The sequence below is a fragment of the Festucalex cinctus genome, chromosome 20, assembly GCF_051991245.1.
Source record: "Festucalex cinctus isolate MCC-2025b chromosome 20, RoL_Fcin_1.0, whole genome shotgun sequence".
Lineage (NCBI taxonomy): Eukaryota > Metazoa > Chordata > Actinopteri > Syngnathiformes > Syngnathidae > Festucalex > Festucalex cinctus.
In genome coordinates, this window is record NC_135430.1 from 13,768,318 (window position 1) to 13,780,358 (window position 12,041).

The 12,041-nt window shown below is 39.4% G+C and overlaps 1 long non-coding RNA gene across 1 annotated transcript in view; it reads right to left on the reverse strand.

Annotated features, from left to right (window-relative positions):
• Nucleotides 1-1,153: 1,153 nt before the first annotated feature.
• The window catches only part of LOC144009534 (uncharacterized), an 86,208-nt gene continuing 75,320 nt past the window's right edge, over nucleotides 1,154-12,041 (reverse strand). Inside the window, exon 5 of the long non-coding RNA XR_013280955.1 lies at nucleotides 1,154-1,530. This is a non-coding gene — a long non-coding RNA (uncharacterized LOC144009534). The remainder of the gene's footprint in view (nucleotides 1,531-12,041) is intronic.

The window sequence follows — 12,041 nt, forward strand, 5'->3', positions numbered from 1 at the left end:
TTAGGGCTTTAATTACGAGCCTGGAGCAGAAGCCCTCCCCCACCTTCCACGGGAGGCCACCCAAGCACGTCCAGCTGAGTGACAGCTATAATTGTCCCATTAGTGTTCCTAAAAGTAAATGATGTATGTCGTCGTGTGTGAAAATCCTGGTGACAATGTCTTTATTTTAGGTGGCCTAAGCACAACCACCCCCAAAACTCTTTCAGCAGTGGACTATGGAAAGTTTTGAGTGAATTCCAGGGATTGTACTTTGACAAAATAACAAGTTGGGTGAAAATTTTTCATCAGCTATCCAATGTGATTGCTTGTAGCTTTGTTATTGTAACTATATTCACAACAGAGAATCAACGAGAATCAAATTCAAAGAGTAAAAAATGCAAACGTCGCAATATTAGCATTTGTGCTGGTATAGCTTCGCCATAAAAGTGTTTGACAGCATGAAGGACAACAATTTTTATAGTATTAAAATAAAAATAAATGTTTCGGGTAAAAGTAACAAGAATGAATCGTTAATTACCAAGTGGCTATGTTTCTATATAAGGATCTATTGCCAACTAGTGGCCTGGAATGCACATTACAGTAATTTTTAAGATTTAGAACAAACAACAAAAAAAGAGCCATTATTTGCAGTTTTTGTGGAAAAGAACCCAAAGCAATTGCGAATCTCCTCCCCCAAACCAGACATCAATTGTAGTACCTAGGCTGGCCTGAGTGGCAGCATGGTGTCACATGACATCTAGCAAGTAGTAGAAGAAGGAACAGACGAACGATCATCAGCAACATTTGCATTTTTTCCCACATTAACACAATACAACATAAGACAAAGAGCACGACATTTAAACATCACCTCCACCAAGAAAAAATGGGCAAAAAAACATGCTGATTTTTTTTTCTCTGTTGCAAAGTAAAACAAATACTAAAAGACAAAGTATTGTAAACAGTCAAATCCGGTGAATAAAATAAATAGACAAAAAAAGAAGAAGTTATTAATATTTTGAAAACTAATTGGACGAGCTAAAAAATAATAATAATAAAAATAATTTAAAAAGGATGTTATTCTAAGACTTAAAATTTGCCCCCAAATCCCCCCCACCCCCATAGAAAAAAACCAATAAAATATCTGACACTTTTTTTGTGTGTCAATCAAGCCTTTGCTGACTCGTGGAGTACTGTACTTTGTAGATTAGTCAGAAAAAGGCCCGATTGTCAGACCGAGATTACAATTGGCCAAATTTTTCAAGTGCCAAAGTTTAGTCTACCAAGTAGTAGACTTATCAGTCAATCGTCTAGGAAACTATCTCGACAATGAATGTTCTTTGCGGCCTCCATTCCGTCTTTCGGAGTTGCCGATTGTTTGTTGTTTGCTGTCCAAGGTGTCGTGCTCGGCGGAGAGACGTCAAGTCTGAGCGTCCAGACAGACTCCACCCATCCAGCTTCCCCGACTCACCCGCCACTCCCAAAGACACAACAATGAGCCATGCATGAAAACTCCCAGTCACATCCATCACCAACGACATGCGCTTCTCCCTCCTGAAAATTAATCACCAACATTAACAATTAGCTCTCTTTGTCCGACAGAGCATCCAGACGTGCGGATTATCGGTTCCGCATTCGAGGCTAATTATAGCGGGCGGCGCATGTGCCTCAATGTTGTTTAGACAACAGGCAAACAGGCTTCTTGCATCCCCGCTGCGAGTTCTCCGCATCGGTTTGTTTGTTGAGGTGTCCTTGGCCGAGTCCTCCCGAGATAAACAGGAAGTACACAACTTGAGTCTCGTTTCATGCTGGCCGTCACAGCCTCCTATTTTTTTTTTTGTGATAAACAAGAAGTTGGAGGGAACACTGCGACTCACACCCTGACCCTCCCTTATACGATCTTTTGAGAAAAGAAGCCGTGTGTCGGGTGGATGTTGACAGGGGAGGGGGATGGGCCTGCCAAAAAGCCACCAGGACGGGCTTGCATGCGTTAAGACCCCCTTTCTCTTTGAAAAGTGTGCCAAAGAGTTCAGAGTGGAAGACAGAAACTTCCACCCCCCCTTTGAGGAACACAATCATGCTCTTCAATGCTTTCCATCTGCGGCCATTGAATGCACGCGTCACGCGGCGGCCTGAAGATGAAGATGATGTTGATTGTAAAAAGTCTGAGGTGTTAAAAATTATATGTATTAGGGGTGTCAAAATTAGCACGAATTTAAAGTTCCAGTAATTTCTTTTAAAGCCCAATTAATGACCCTTATTTGGAAAGCCTGTACTGGGGAAATTCCAGTCGCAACGCAGCAGATCCCGTCAAAATTTAGCAGTAATAAAATTTAATAGTAATGCATATATTTGTGGAGACTGGGGTCAAGTTGTAGACTATTTTACAATTTTAAAAACATGCAGCATTTCACAAGTTACCTCATTTTAAAGATTAGATAGCTCTTAATACCATAATACCTGGATAATAATGCCATCTAGTGGCAGAAAAAAGACCAACACAAATCAATATCACACATTTTTTTTCTTTTTCATTTTAACAATAGCTAAAAGATGCAGCCATATTTATATTAGATTAACATCTTTTCCACTTATGTTAACAAAAGTATGAAAACTTAGAAATTTTTTTATTGTACATTTAGAACAGATAAAATGTGTGTTTATTCGTAACATATATTGAAGTCATGTGATTAATTACAATGAAAAATTTTAATCGCCTGATACCACATACATAAATACATACTGTATGAAAATATTTCATAAAATTTAGTTGAAAGTAGTTTAAAGTTTAAATTAAAATTTGCATCGCCCCCACTTGACATTAAAAAAAAAACCGCATGAATGCAAACAAAAATGAACAAAAATATTGTCGTGTCTGTGTATTAGATATGTGCCTTTAAGAGGCGGGGCCTGGCGTGGTTTCACGTTTGGGCGTGAGCTGTGGCTGACAGCAGCTCATTGTGCGCAGAGTGTGCTCATTGTGTTGCTGTTTTATTGCTCATCTGTTGTTCAATAAATGTCCGACAAGTGCATTCGCGACTGTGGCTCTCCTTTCCCACATGCAAGGACATTACAGAAAGTGAGGTCTGACCATTAACCTACTCTAATGTGGCAGAAAAGTCATAATTATAGAAGAAAGAAGCCTAACAGTCCTCGGCGCGAGTTTTTGTTCCAAGCTTGAAAACACACCACATTTATTTCTGCCCTGTCCAGAGGTTTATAACATCTTGTAGCCGCCCCATCAAAGCGCAAATTCACGACAACATCTGTTGTCGGTAGAAGTCAAGAACAGCGCCGCCGCCCCCCCTCGCCCGGAGGAGTGACGTGGGACCAGATGAGGCAGCCTGATGTTGTTGCGGTCAGAGCGGCCAGACGGACACGACTCGTTTCAAGGATAGTGCGAGGGAGGAGGAGGGAGGAGGGTGCGTGATTGATGGCTGCAGCTGTCCCGGAGGAGAGCGCAACACAGGCGGACAGCTGGTCACCTGTAGCCCTCGACGCGACTGTGATGGAGGGCCATGGCATTGTGTTTCAAACGCGGAGTTCATCCTGGTCGACTTCGCGACTCGGAAGAAATGAGACACTTGATGAGTAGGGGGAAGTGCATCATTATATGAAGAATTCCATTGTTGGAAAGTGAATCCCAGTTTATCATATGGTAAACGATCCAGAGGCAGAAGCAAAACTATAAGTAAAAATCTCCACCTCAAACAATCTGCTCTGTGATGACATCATCGACAGCCCATTAAAAAGGACGAGAGGTCACCTTTTTCCTTTCCATTCGCCACAAACCCAAAAGACGAAATACAACATGTGGACATTACACTGACAATGAGAAAAACATGCTGGCTCAGCTACGAGCGTCCAATCTTCTGGGAAGACTTTGGACAAGAATCAAGAGCAAGCGTGTCCACAGTTTTAGAAAGGTTGAGGACACAATTGCAGGCAAGTGAGGCAAAAAAAACAAAAAAAAAAGTTGCACAGGTTAATAGTTGCAACCATAGATGTGTCTAAAAACATGCACAGGTTTTAAATAAGACTACCGCAAAACCATCCAAGGTTGTGGAGGTTAAAATAAGACTATTGTAATAACCTGTAAAACTGCAAAACCCCCAAAAGTGGCACAGGTTAAAATAAGACTACTAAGAAAAGAAAAAAGCACGACTGTAAATCCCCAAAAAGTTTTAGTATCATAAAATATGTCTACTATAAAAACTTCATTTGTTAAAATAGGAATACTGTAATCCCCCTAAAAAAAAAAAAAAGAAAAACAAAAGTTGTGCAAGTTCAAATACACAAGACTTGTATAAGCACATCTCATCTTTCTTTGGTTAAAATAGGATTACTGTAAACACTCCAAAAGTTGTGCATGTTAAAATAAATAAGACTACCGTAAAAAAAAATTTGTTTTTGTTTTTTAAGATTAAAAATGATGCAAATCTCCAATAATTTTTAGTATGATAAAATACGACCACTATAAAAACTTCTTAACTTTCATTGGTTAAAATAGGACCACTATAAACTACATAAAAGTTGCACGTATTAAAATACATATGACTACTATACTGTCTGTAACACACCAAAAGTTATGGATGTTAAACCGAGTAAGATAAGTAAGTAATATAAGAATTTTTAATCTGTTATTGGTTGAAATAGGATTACTGTAAAACCTCCAACAGTTGTGCATGATAAAATACATACTACTACTGTAAAAAAATAAATTAAAAAAAATAAAAAAATAAATATATATATATGTATTATTGTTTAATATGGGACTACCAGAAACCTCCAAAAGTTGCGCATGATAAAATGCATTAGACTGTCAAAAAAAAAATAAAAAAAGTATTTTCTTGGTTAAAATAGGGCAACCGTAAACCCCCAAAAGTTACGCATGTTAAAATAAATACGACTACGTACTATAAAAACTTCTAATCTTTCATCGGTTAAAATTGGACTACTGTACACCACCCAAAAGTTGTGCATGATAAAATATACAAGACGACTACAAAACATTTCTTTCATTTCATACAGAACCTCTAATCTCTTGGTTCAAATTGGACTACTGTAACCCCCCCAGAAAGTGGAAGTGGTTAAAATAAGACTCCTGTTGCTCCCACATAAAGATCTAGATGTGTCTGGAAAGGCACCCGGGCCCGCATCCGGAACGCAGTCCACCTATTGAGGACCTCGGTTCCACCCTGCACAGCAAACCGGTCCAGATATGGCGGCTGGCCTCGAAGACAGGCGCGCCTCATAAATTGTCCGACTTGCGCCGCCGTTGTCGCCATTCCTCGGAGACAAGAAATGCTGCCTTACTCAAAGCTCCCATTCATCCACTAACAAACAAGCACTATGTCCGAGTCGCCCTCTCCGCTTGCGGCATACTGTACGTGTGTTTTCTCTACTTTGTGCCTCTGGCTTTAAGGCCACAGCGCGCTGCCAGTTCTTGTGTGGATTTTTTTTTGGACTTGGCAACCCCACAAGGCTGTCTGAACTAATGCATTCTGGATTGTCTCTCCCAGGACATTTGTTCGATGTTTTATTCATACGGCGTGATGCGCTATAGACTTCCCTCTGACACAATATTATTGATTAGTTAATAGTCCATCAAAAAGAATGACCACACTCAAGAGCTAAAGGCACCTTTACGCTTATGGATGAAATGATTGCAAGATGGCTAATTAGCATCACAATTTGGGGAAATGTGTTGTTAGCAAAAGCAAATAACTGGAGCATAATTTTCATTTAGAATTGTTTTGCTAACCAGCTCATTGACTTACTGCCGACGTGCGATTGATCAACCGATTAATTTCCGGATGCGAAATTGATTTGACGCAGGCGAACATTATTCCAATGAGGAGGAGATATATATGGATATATTATGAATATTGATGGAAATATTCTTCCAGAACAACAAAGAGTCTTCAGGAGGAAATACAAATAAAATCACATTATATAATTTTTTTTCTTTGACCCGCCATAAAATTGCCATAATTCAGCACCGTTGTCCACATCTCTTTGCTAATATTTATAGCTTCTTGATGGCTTCCTGTAGCACTCAGAAATCAATACAACATCAAGGGCGATCTTTATGACTACATAGCATACGTTGATATGAACCACAGCGAGTGTCAGGCAACAAAAGTGAAACCGCTCACCAGGTTTTTTGTTTTTTTTTTTCCCCTACCTCGCCCCCACCTCCTCCCCTTCCGTGTACTTCCTGGTTGAAATGTTTACATGCAACACACGTGCTTTCAAAGAAATGCGAGAGGTCGCTGAAGCACGGGAAATGCTCGGCTCGGAACAACCGCTGGACTGATAACAAAATATGATTGTATTGTTTCACTTGCTAAAAATTGTAGTACTACTATTTTATGTATGTACTACTAGTAGTAGTAGTAGTATAATAAAACTAATTTGAAAAACAACAAAATAACTTTGTTAAACAGCCACACTGAGCAAGCTAACATTAATCTCAGCAGCCAGCAAAACTCAATGCAGCTCTGCTTACCTACTAAGATGCTCATGATAATGTTTTAATTTCACACTTGATGAGCTGGCAAGCACAGAGAGACAAAGATTTGTATATAAACTATCAAATAGTTTGTTGATTTGTTTACATTTTGATGTGGCAGCTGAGTGTAGGTGTAACAATATTGATGCGGAAGGCATCAGCTATCTGGAAGTCCCGTGCCGCGTCATAGGAGGAAACCAAAAGGTTGCAATATTTCCGTGCACTTCCTCTTTGCTTTTTTCTCTCTCAACGCGTCAGTGTGTCTGGGAAAGACTTTACGAGGAAACACGCCGGCCGGATGACTAATATTGATTTGAAACCATAAACTTCCAGGAACTCTTGAGGCTCACGTGTGCTTAAGATCAACTTTACTAGATGCGCGAGTCGCCGTCCGTAGAAAATGAGTGCGGGGCCGGTGACGGCAAATCAGCCCTCGGTCGCCTTCAGACATCAGTTTGTTTGACTTGACTTATGTAATCCGGTTATTTGTGCTCATGCAGTCGACACCACCGACCTAGATTGGACTTTTGGATTACTACATAGTGACATGCAGGGCTGGACTGGCCATCCGGTACACAGGACAGATGCCCGGTGGGCCGGACTCTTTTGGGGCCTTTGCCATTTTACCTCAAGAGATTGTCCCACAATTTAGATGGACCAGTCTGTTTATGCATTTTGAATATAGATAGAAAACTGAAACATCATCAATTGTCATGACTCGGGTCATGCAGGAGTAATGTTTGGGTCTTGTATCATGTCTGGGGTCACGCCTGGGTTAAGTTTAAGTAGAGTTCATGACCGTGTGCCAGAGTTCACGACCTGTTACGTGTCTGTTTTGGGTATTGATGTAACAGCATCCAGTTTCAACTAGTTTTAGGCTATATGATGTCTGGACGATGTGATGTCAGGAATCTTTTATGCTATATGATGTTTGTTGATGTCAGGAACTATCTGTAATTACGGAGTCAACAGCCAATCAGAAAATTCCATGTCATTACTGGTACTCACATGAATTGTGTGTATTTTGCCGGATTATTGATCACTGCCCTCTGTGCTACTTCGCAGCCCAAGGGTGCTTGGCGTCTCGTGATTTTCGAAGCATTATCGTTGTTTTTCGTTTAGTCAAGTTATGTGAATAAATAGTAAAAACCTGATTTGTGTCTGCGCTCTGGGATCCAAACCTTCCGCACACAACATCAATAAGTGGCAGAATCATGTTAGGCAATAGTCGGACTGGTGTGCTTTAGTCAAAATGCCAGGGACGATTTTTTTTGTGCCATGCCAGCCCTGGTGACATGCAGGTGGGATACAAGTCAAGTCAACTGAGATTCAAACTCAGAACCTCTTGACTTCAAGGCAGAAGTACAAGCCACTACCCCACTGTGTTCCTGCAATGATATATGGTGATTCCAACTTCCGAGCTGGTCAGCAAAAAAAAAAAAAAAAAAAACGGTCAGAGAATGTGAGAAAGGGGACAAGTGGTCGTGTTTACCGAGCAGCAGTGTCCACACATCCGTTCCCACAATGGCCCCTTTGGGCGGATCCAGGTTAAAGCCCATTTGAAAAAGGCTTGTTTAACACTGAGGGAAGAAGAGGGGCCCGCATACCCAAAGCGCAGGGAGGTGGGGTGGTTGATTCACGGCTGGGGTCCTCAACCTCCAGTAGTCCTCCCCCCACCCTCCCTCCATCCACACTTGCTGCTGAACTAGTCTTTTTTTTGCATCACCACCTCCACTCCCCCCCTTTTAACGACGTGTCTGCAAAAGTGAGAGTGGACGGGGACGCGGTTTGGCTGAGGACAGGCTGGCGGAAACGAGAAAAAAAAACTTTTTTTTTCTCAGGATGGATGGGCAGAGGGAATAGTTGCCCCCCCCAATCGGCTTTCTCCTTCTCCTCGTGTGAAGGACAAGCCCAGCGGGGCTGCGGTCCGGCCCCGGCCGATATGTACGCCGCCTCACACAAGAAGCCCCCCCCCCCATTAATCACCCATGCAGGCCAACACAAAGACCCCACACGCTGACTCGCAACACGAGGACGCATGTGCGAGGAGATTCCTATGCACGCTCTCGCAAACGCACATCATTATTTCTCGTTTTTTGGCCCCGGAGAAAGGAATGTCGAGTTGGAGTCGGTCCAAGAGAGCAGCAGCCTCCAGATCCTCTTGGCATCCGCCAAAGTGAGTTTGTTGCTTTAATGCGATCCAGTGCTGAGATTTCAACACGGAGAACTGGTGCAAAAACAGCTTTTGATATCATTGAAAAACGGAAGAAGCAGATAGTAGAGAGGACGGCGGTGGATTGCGGCCAAAAACAAATCATGATACCATGAGAATAAAGTCTAAATATTCGGAGGGTCATTATTTAATATTTGTGAGAAGAAAAAAAAAGGCATCATATTACAAGAAAAAGTTGTAACTTTATGTGACCAAGTCGTAATATTATGAGACAAATAAATATAATTTGGCAAGATATGAAAATATGTCTATTTTTGTAGAAACCGTAAAACCGTAATATCAAAGGGGGAAAAAAAAATATACAATTTACATACAATAATTTAATGAGAATAAAGTTGTAGAATAATCCGTTATATTAAAAGGAAAAAAAATGATATCATACAATTTACATACAATAATTTAATGAGTATAATGTTGTAGAATAAAAACGTAATATTAAAGGAAAAAAATTGATATCATACAATTTACATACAATAATTTAATGAGTATAATGTTGTAGAATAAAAACGTAATATTAAAGGAAAAAATTGATATCATACAATTTACATATAATTTAATGAGTATAAAGCCAGTAGTGCAAAAATAAAACTCATAAATTTACTTCAATAAGTCGTAATATTATGAGATAAGCAAATAAATATTTTTTAAAAAGTCAAAACTATTAGGAATGGGGAGGCGGAGGGATAATTTTTTTTCCTAAAAATAAAACTAATATTATGAAAAAAAAACTTGAAATCATATCAGAAGAATTATGAGTAGAGATGTGCGAGTACCGATACCAGGTATCATATCGGGCCAATACCAGGGCCTTATATTAATGTATCAGTCCTTGCAATGGCCTATTGTGCCAGTTTTACAATCGGGAACTAAAATTGTGAAATTAGAAGAATAGAAACTTCCTATATTATATGTCTTCCTTTAACGTCTCTAATTATAATTTTATGTAAGTATTCAAAATTACAGTTGTAATACATGTTCACAAAATGTGTGCAATTATACTTACAATAAAGTCTTATTAGTACCAAAAAAAACAATTGTAATATAACAGGATTAAATTGTTGTTTAGTCATAAATTTCAAGGAAAATTTATACTTTACAGGTATCAAATAATTAAAAATAGCTTTATGAGATTAAAAAGTTAATACAATTATGTGAAAAAAAATCAAAAATTTCAGAGAATATAGCGATAATATATTAAAAAAAAAAAAAAAAAGTTTTACTGCAATTAAATAATTTTATATAAAAGAATAAAGTTACAAATATTCTGGTGCATCAAAAGCACTCACATGGAAATGGTTTTGTCATTTGTCTTTTTCTCAAAATGTTTTCCGCAAACCGACGTTCAAAACGACCCCCATTTCCTCATTTTGTTTCCGTGGTCTCGTGCAACCAGCACGGCCGAGATGTACGTGATATAATAAACGATATTCCTCGCACGAGTCGAGCGTCCGATGTTTTCCAGGTCATTTGGTGGAGGAATCCCTGCAGCAATTCTATCTCTATCGGCTGCCTCCAGCCCCCCCTAGTCCATGTGTGCACAGTGTGTCTATAGTAGGAGCTCGGGAAAGGACACAACTGAGGTCATCCTCCATATTAAAATGACTGAACCCCCCCACCATCATCATCATCATAACCCATTCATGATAAATAATATCATTAGGCCTCTTTGCATGAGGGGATCCCGACACTCTGGCGTCAAAACAACAAACAATGCATCTTTTAAGGGGATTTAAAATACGAGAACATGTGTTGGAGTGTGAAGATGAGGCAGGAAATTGGATTGATTGATGGAGCAATCTGGAGGTGGAAGGCAGAGCGGTAAAAATGTGGAATTGAGAAGACAATCATCAATGTGTGTGTCTGCGTGCGGACCCCCATCCCACCTAATCCCGGCACCCGGCCACTATAATTCACCGGCCCTTCCGTAACTCGCCATCGACAGGGAGGAGATGAAGAAGAAGCCGGGGGAAAGGCAGAGGGTCAACAGCTACATAAACCTCCGTGTAACGAGAAATATTTGTGCACCGGTGGGGAGTGCGACGGGGCGAGGCGGAGGGGGAAAACACGGCATTGTGATGTGAGAGAAAACTTTTCATGCTTGACGACCGGTCACAAAGCTATGGCGCCGCACTTGGTTGTCATGGTAATGGAATCTGTACTTGTCATTGGCACAGCAGGATATGATGCGGAATGAGGATTGGTCCGCTTGCTAGGACAGAGCGGAAAAACAGGCTGAATTAATTAAGTAAGACAAGAAAAGGGTACTTAGGATAGATCCCTGGGGTACTTTCACATATATTTTTCAAGAAAAGAGCGCTTGTTTTTCTTTCTTTCTTTCATCGTTTACAATTCAGGCAATCCTAAACGCCCTCGACCGACACAGACACACTGGCTCATCCCTCATCTATGGAATGGGACCCCAACAAAAGCCCCCCTCCTAACTGATAGGGGTTCAGGAATGCAGTGACAGCCCGACCTGTTTCCTGATGATTAAAGGGTGGCGCGACGAGCGCCATCGATGTCCGGCTCGCTCACAATTCTCGGTGGCGTTTAATCATCCTAACAATACGCCGTGACTTACGACTAACATGATGGCTTTCAAGCCACAAAATAAATTGCAATAAATTATTATGCATTATATAACCACTTATTGGGTGGGCAGGTATGGAGGACCAAAACAGTTTTTTTGTAAATTAATTAATTCATTAATTAAAAATATATTTACAATTAAATACATAAATGGAAATAGAAAACAAAATATATACATACACAAATAAATAAATAAAAGTAAAAATTAATTTAAAAAATCAAAAACAATATTCAAAAATAAAAATACATCTAAAAATATATACAAAAATAAATATCTAAACAGAATTAAAGGTCAATCAATAAATAAAGACTGCTGTCATATTCATTTATTTCATGCTGCAGACACTGTCAGCATGAAATCTGTTGTGAAATTTTATTCAAATAAGGGTGTTATTTTTTAATCACATTTTTTTTAAATTTTGTATTTATTTTTACATTTATTTCTTTGTTTATGTACATATTTAATTTTGTTGTTTTTATTTCCATTTATATTGATTTTTGCGTTTAATTTTTTAATTATATTTTTTAATAATTTTTTTTTCACTTGTATGTATTCATTTATTTATGAATTTTTTTTTTTTTTTATTTGTTTATTTTTAATTTGGGCAGCTTTGGTCCTCCATTTGCAGGCACTCCAGAGACCCAAGAATTTCTATCCAAACAAGTTAGTTTCCCATAAAATGTCTCCTTTAAATCATTTGTGATGGCTGCTAACTGCCACTTAGACAA